We start from the raw sequence: 6000 nt of genomic DNA on the forward strand, positions 1-6000 counted from the left end.
AGGAATGTGGTATCCACAGTTGGAGGCTTTGTTAATTATAAGATCCACATTATAATAAAGTCCAAACATTCTCTAAGACAGGTCCAATGGTCATGATATTATGCAATTGTGAGGTCACTCAGAGGCATTATGTATAAATCTGAGTATAAATCTTGAGAAGGAACCTGCAATTCAGTAAGATACCACGAAGGTAGGATATGGGGTGCTTAAAATGTTTTTTTATGGTATTTTAATAATTTTATTTTAAAAAAAAATTATTATTACTTCATTTATTAAAAAATTATTATTACTTCATTATAACTTTTAAATAAATGAAGTTATTTATTTAAATATTCACATATGAAAACAATATATAGAGATGAGCAAAAATTAGAGCAATGATAATATGTAGCATGCTAATAGTATACATAAGTGTCTAAGTATTATCGGTGGGAATGATAATGTTTAATGTCTAGTTGAGTAAAATTTTGATAAGATCACCAAAAAACATACGTGCATATCCTCGGAGCCAATAAGTCTATTTCTATGAATAATTGGATATTAAATATCTGCTATTATTTTATTTATTTAAAGTAGAATTTATTTATTAAAAGAGTAATTTTATCACCATAGTAATAATTCCATACTTATTAATGAATTTTTAGTTGAATAAACATTTTTTTCAGGTTTCTTCTTTTTTTAAAAATTAATTTATTTTTTAATTAGTGAGTCACAGTGAGGGTAGTTACAGATTCACACATTTTTGTTCTTTTTTTTCCTTCATGTAATGTTTAAGAGCCCATCCCTCCACCAGTGTCCATTCTCCACCACCAATGAACCCAGTTTCCTTCCCATCCCCCAGTCCTACCCACGCCCCACCCAGCCTCTTTGGGGAGGCATTCCAATTTGATATCTCTCTTTCTTTTTGGGTGTTTTGGCCTGAGATAGGGGTATTGAGTGCTCATCCTGTTCAGTCTCTCGTCTACTTTCATCACGCATCTCCCTTCCCGTGCAGGATCTCCAGTCACATATTACTTGGTGTTCCCTTCTCTGTCTGGGATGACTTTCCCCCAGCATGTGAGGCCACCTTTCAATCTATGAAGCCAACATCCTGGTAATATATACTACCATTCATGGGTATTAGTCTCGTACTCTGTTGTTCTATATTCCACAGATGAGTGCAATCTTTCTATGTCTGTCCCTCTCTTTCTGGCTCATTTCACTTAGCATGATACTTTCCATGTTGATCCACTTATATGCAAAGTTCATGACTTCATCCTTTCTAACAGCTGCATAGTATTCCATTGTATATATGTACCAAAGTTTGTTTAACCAGTCGTCTGTTCTCAGGCACTCGTTTTCTTTCCGGATTCTGGCTATTGTAAATAGAGCTGCGATGAATATATAAGTGCAGATATCATTTCGACTATACTTTTTTGTTTCTCCAGGATATATTCCCAGAAGTGGTATTGCTGGATCAAATGGAAACTCAATTTATAATTTTTTGAGAATTGTCCATATCGTTTTCCAAAGGGGCTGGACCAGTCGGCATTCCCACCAGCAGTGTAGAAGGGTCCCCTTCTCCCCACATCCTCTCCAACAGCGATTGATTTTGTTCTTTTGGATGTGTGCCATTCTATGTGGTGTGAGGTGGTATCTCATGGTTGTTTTGATTTGCATCTCCCTGATGATTAGTGATGCAGAGCATTTTTTCATGTGCCTTTCGGCCATTGGTATCTCTTCCTTAAAAAAGTTTCTGTTCATTTCTTCGGCCCATTTTCTGATGGGGTTGGATGTTTTCTTCTTTTAGGGTTCAACCAGTTTGTGGTTGGGGAGGGTGATGCCTCCCATAATCTTTTTCTCTAGAATAGTTTTATCTATCCCTGGACGTTTGTTGTTCCATATAAATTTCAGGGTTGCTTGATCAATTTCTTTGAAGAATGCCATGGTTATCCTTATAGGAATCGTGTTAAATCTGTATAGTGCTTTGGGGAGTATTGCCATTTTGACAATGTTTATTCTCCCTATCCATGAGCAGGGGATATGTTTCCATTTCCACATGTCCTCTTTTATTTCATGGAGTAGTGTTTTATCGTTTTCTTTGTAGAGGTCCTTTACTTCTTTAGTTAAGCTGATTCTAAGGTATATGATTTTCTGGGGCACGACTGTGAACGGGATTGCTCTTTTCATGTCCCTTTCCTCTGTCTCATTGTTTGCAGATAGGAAGGCCATGGATTTTTGGGTATTAATTTTATAGCCTGCGACTTTACTGTACAGGTCAATTGTTTCTAAGAGTTTCTTACTAGAGCTTTTAGGTTTCTCTAGAAATAGTATCATATCGTCTGCGAATAGTGAGAGCTTGATTTCTTCCTTTTTGATCTGAATCCCCTTAATATCTTTTTCTTGCCTAATGGCTATTGCTAATACTTCCAGTACTATATTAAAGAGAAGTGGTGAGAGTAGGCATCCTTGTCTTGTCCCCGATCTTAGAGGAAAGGCCCTTAGTTTTTCCCCATTGATGATAATGCTTGCCATAGGTTCGTGGTAGATGGCTTTGACTATCTTGAGGAAAGTTCCTCCAAAACCCATTTTGGTGAGAGTTTTTATCATGAATAGATGTTGGATCTTGTCAAATGCTTTCTCTGCATCTATCGATATGATCATATGGTTTTTATCTTTAGTTTTCTTGATATAATGGATTATGTTGTTTGATTTCCGGATGTTAAACCATCCTTGCATCCCCGGGATGAATCCCACTTGGTCATGGTGTATGATCTTTTTGATGAGTTGTTGGATTCTACTTGCTAGTATTTTGTTGAGGATCTTCGCATCAGTGTTCATCAAGGATATTGGTCTATAGTTTGCTTTGTTAGTGGTGTCTTTGTTTGCTTTTGGTATTAGGGAGATATGTGCCTCGTAGAAACTCTTCGGGAGGGTTCCTGTCTTTTCAATTTCCTGAAAAAGCTTGAGGAGAACTGGCAACAAGTCTTCTTTAAATGTTTGGAAGAATTCGCCAGTGAATCTGTCTAGACCTGGGCTTTTGTTTTTGGGGAGACTTTTGATTACAGTTTCGATTTCCTTGATATTTATGGGCCTATTCAGGTACTTAAAGTCTTCTTGGTTCAGTCTTGGGATATTGTAGGAATCAAGGAATTTGTCCATTTCTTTTAGGTTCTCTTGTTTTGTTGCATACAGACTTTCAAAGTAGTCTCTGATGATCTTTTGAATCTCCTTGGTTTCTGTTGTGATGTCCCCCTTTTCGTTTCTGATTTGGTTTATTAGGGTTTTCTCTATTTCTTTCTTTGTGAGTCTTACTAATGGTTTATCAATCTTATTTATTTTCTCGAAGAACCAGCTCTTTGTTTCATTGATCTTTCTGATTGTTTTTCGGGTTTCCATACTGTTAATTTCTGCTCTAAGTTTTATTATTTCTTTCCTTCGATCTGGTTTGGGTTCCTTTTGCTGGTCCTCTTCTAAGATCTTGAGCTGCAAAGTCAAGCTATCTACATAGGCCCTTTCTTCCTTTCTGGGGAAAGCTTGCAGAGCTATAAATTTTCCCCTTAACAGGGCTTTAGCTGCATCCCACAGGTTCTGGTAGCTTGTGTCTTCATTATCATTTGTTTCGAGGTATTTTTTGATTTCTTCCTTGATTTCCTTCGTGACCCACTCATTGTTAAATAGTGAGTTTTTTAATTTCCAAGTGTTTGATTTGGTTCTCCGTGTCTGTGCGTGATTAACTTCCATCTTCAGTGCATCATGATCTGAGAAGATAGTTGATAAAATTTCTATCTTCCCGATTCTATTAAGGTATAATTTGTGTCCCAGAACATGGTCTATTTTGGAAAATGTTCCATGTGCGCTGGAAAAGAATGTTTATTCTTTCTTTTTGGGATATATAGCCCTGTATAGGTCTATTAGCCCTGTCTCTTCCATTTCTTCCTTCAGAGCCATTGTTTCCTTGCTGAGTGTTGTTCTTGTCGATCTATCCCGTGGTGATAAGGCAGTGTTGAAGTCTCCTACTACTATGTGGTGCTAGTTATGTCCTCCTTAAATTCTGTTAGGAGTTTTTAAGTATTTGGTTGGTTGTTCATTAGGTGCGTATACATTTAATAGTGTGATTTCTTCCTGTTGTACATATCCCTTGATGAATAAGAAATGACCTTCGCTGTCCCTTCTATTCTTTTTCAGCCTGAAATCTACGTTGCCAGATACTAGTATGGCCACCCCCGCTTTTTTGAGGGAGCTGTTTTCTTGCAGGATTGTTTTACATCCTTTGATTTTGAGTCTGTGTTTGTTTTGACTATTCAGATGTGTTTCTTGCAGGCAGCAGAAAGTTGGGTTTAGTTTCTGAATCCATTTTGCCACTCTGTGCCTCTTGATTGGTGCATTTAGACTGTTAACGTTAAGAGAAATTTTTGTCATGGGATTTTGTGCCATTTTTCTGTAGGGTTTTTTGTTCTTGCAGGTTTTTTCCTTGTCTTATAGTAGCCCTTTGAGTCCTTCTTTTAGTTCTTTTTTTTTTTTTTGCTTTTTGGGTCACACCCAATGATGCACAGTGATCACTCCTTCACTCCTGGTTCCGCACTCAGGAATTATCCCTGGCGGTGCTCAGGGGACCATATGGGATGCTGGGAATCGAACCCGGGTCAGCCGCGTGCAAGGCAAACGCCCTACCCTCTGTGCTATTGCTCCAGCCCCTGAGTCCTTCTTTTAAATTTGGTCTTGAGTCTATGAAGTTCCTGAGATGTTGTTTCTCCGTGAAATAGTGTATGATTCCTTCAAGTTTAATTGAGAGTTTAGCTGGGTAAAGTATTCTTGGTGAGGCATTCATTTCATTGAGTTTTTTCACTATATCCCACCATTGTCTTCGGGCTTGAAAGTTTTCTTCTGTTAGATCTGCTGTGAATTTCAGGGGTGCTCATTTGTATATGATCTCCTTCTTTGATCTTGCTGCTTGCAGTATTGTGTCTCTATCCATAGCCTCCATCATTCTGACTATGATATGCCTTGGGTATTTTTTATTTGGGTCCCTTTTATCTGGCACCTTCAAACTCCTTGGACCTGAATGTCCATATTTTCTAGCTCTGGGAATTTCTTAGCAATGATGTCTTTAATTGTGTGTTTTTTTACATAAGGGTTGGTTCCCTGTGGTTCTGGTACTCCAATGATTCTTATGTTGTTTCTCTTGGGGTAATCCTCTAGGACTCTAATTTGCTCTAGAGCCATTTTGAGGTCTTTTTCCATTATTTGTTGTTGCCTATATGTTTTCTGCAGCTCTTCTTCAAGATCACTGATTCTTTCTTCGGCAGTAGTCATTCTACTGTTAAGGGCTCCTACTGAGTTTTTTTATTTCATCTACTGATTCTTTTAATTGTGTCACTTCTGTTCGTAGCTTTGAAATTTATGCTCTCATTTCTTCCTGAATTATCTTGTTGGATCGTTCCAATGCTGCATCCATATCTTCCCTTAACTTATTGGATGTTCGCTCCATAGTTGCTTTGAATTCTTCAACCATCTTGACGATTTCCTCTCTGAATTCTTTATCTGAGAGGAGACTGTATTTCTGGGAAGTCATTGTTGGGGTTGCTGAGATCCTCCCTTCCATATCTGCTGGTGGTGGGTATTTTCACTGTTTCTTCATCTTGTTATGGGTTTTACTATTAGGCGCTCTCCTTAACTTGAGAGGGGTCTCAAGAGAAAGCATGGGGCTATGATCTTTTTACAAAGGACTTTATGTGCAGCTTGATGGGTTCATTGACAGTTTTTGTGAAATGAGGATAGGCTAGGTTAGTTGACTATTAACATATAGTGACTAAGATGACCAGGGTATTCTTCAGAGGGATAGATTCCATCGATTATGGCCAAAGCACAATGCATTGAGTGGAAAAAATAACTTCGGCCACATAAGCTGCTGCCACTCCAGAAGGAGGCCACACCCCTTTTGAGGCCACACCCTCTCTCGTGTGGACACACCCCTAACAACCTGGTGGGGAGGGAGAGTTCAGGGCCGCTGTAGGGAGA

This window comes from Sorex araneus, chromosome 8 (genome assembly GCF_027595985.1).
Source record: "Sorex araneus isolate mSorAra2 chromosome 8, mSorAra2.pri, whole genome shotgun sequence".
NCBI lineage: Eukaryota > Metazoa > Chordata > Mammalia > Eulipotyphla > Soricidae > Sorex > Sorex araneus.